Raw genomic sequence first — 1610 nt, forward strand, 5'->3', positions numbered from 1 at the left:
TTTTTTCATTTAACATTTTACATTGTACCTCATTATAATCATAAATGTCATCCCGCGTCTCGTGTTTCCCGGACTGTTATACACCGCGTAGTGTAGTGGTTAGCACGCTCGACTCACAATCGAGAGGACCGGGTTCGAGTCCCGGGAGCGGCGAAGCACATGGGCAAGCCTCTTAATGTGTGGCCCCTGTTCACCTAGCAGTAAATAGGTACGAGATATAACTGGAGGGGTTGTGGCACGCTTTCCCGGTGTGTGGAGTGTGTTGTGGTCTCAGTGCTATCCGAAGATCGGTCTATGAGCTCTGAGCTCGCTCCGTAATGGGGAAGACTGGCTGGGTGACCAGTAGGCGACCGAGGTGAATTACTTTCAGTCTTTGCGGCGGCAGGGTTACCTCTGAATTAGTCTAAAATGTTCCTTAATCGTCTATGACTTTTTTCCTATCTTTCGCTCTATGTCCTATCATCTTTGTTTTCCATTTTACTTCACAAATTACTTGAAAAAACAGTTACCTCAGTTAAGTAAGATATACCGGCGTCACCACAATTATGATTGAATTCTGTGTGGCCCAACTGCAGACCTGCGAACACTTGCATTAATACAATTATTGGTTTTATAACATGAAGTAATAAGTATCTGTGACTCTAAAGTTTTATATGTGGAATACAGAGAGAGAGAGAGAGAGAGAGAGAGAGAGAGAGAGAGAGAGAGAGAGGCCTCCTGGCAGGGTGTTCGTATGGTTACGATATTCAAGTAGGGTGACAGACCATTGCCCAACATGGCATAAACATCATTAATTGTTTAGAAAAATTGTATGACATGATGCTATCGAATTCTTTGAACTTGTAGTGGGCACCATTTCGCGAACAGGCTAGGAGTCAGCAAGGACGGAGGTGCACGGAACACGTCGTCACCCTCAGACTATTTATTGACTTTGCCAACAGGAGAAAACAAGAGTTATTTGTATGCTATGTCGAATTTTCGATGGCAAATGATCGTGTGCCCTGCTTCAGTTTATTCCACATGCTGCTTGAGTTGGGTTGTGGATTACACATGCTGGCGACACCGGCGGCGGTGTACTCAGTAGTTGAATCAAGATCGGCGCCCAGATAAGGTTCCCAAAATCCTGTTATTATAAGTGATATCTATAAATGGTATGATTAAGCTGATAAAATCTAATTATGAGGCAGATATTTTTCCCCTGCACTCCGCTATCGCCGCTCATGCTCAGGTAAAGATGTGCTACATTCTTAAATTTGTATTTTTACAGATAAAAACAGAGGCGTTCTGTTTTACGTAAAGAAAACAAAAAAAAGTTTGAAGCAGCTTTAATGTCCAACTTTTTGTATGGCAGCAGGTTTTAGTTTAATGGGGATCTGAGACCCATAGTGAAACTATATAATAAAGACATCAAATAGCTGTTTGGTGCTCGAATGACTACGTGCACGGACGTACGTTGCGTTAAGCTTGGATACCCGCTACTGAACTGAGGTACAGTATAGAGACAAGTGTGTTATGATTAAACATTCCGTTGTATGGGTATTCGATGTTTTATCTTTATGTAAGTAGTATGTCTTGTCAATGTTTTATGGATATGCTGGCATGTTACAGTA

The sequence above is a fragment of the Portunus trituberculatus genome, chromosome 46 (assembly GCF_017591435.1).
Source record: "Portunus trituberculatus isolate SZX2019 chromosome 46, ASM1759143v1, whole genome shotgun sequence".
Classification (NCBI taxonomy): Eukaryota; Metazoa; Arthropoda; class Malacostraca; order Decapoda; family Portunidae; genus Portunus; species Portunus trituberculatus.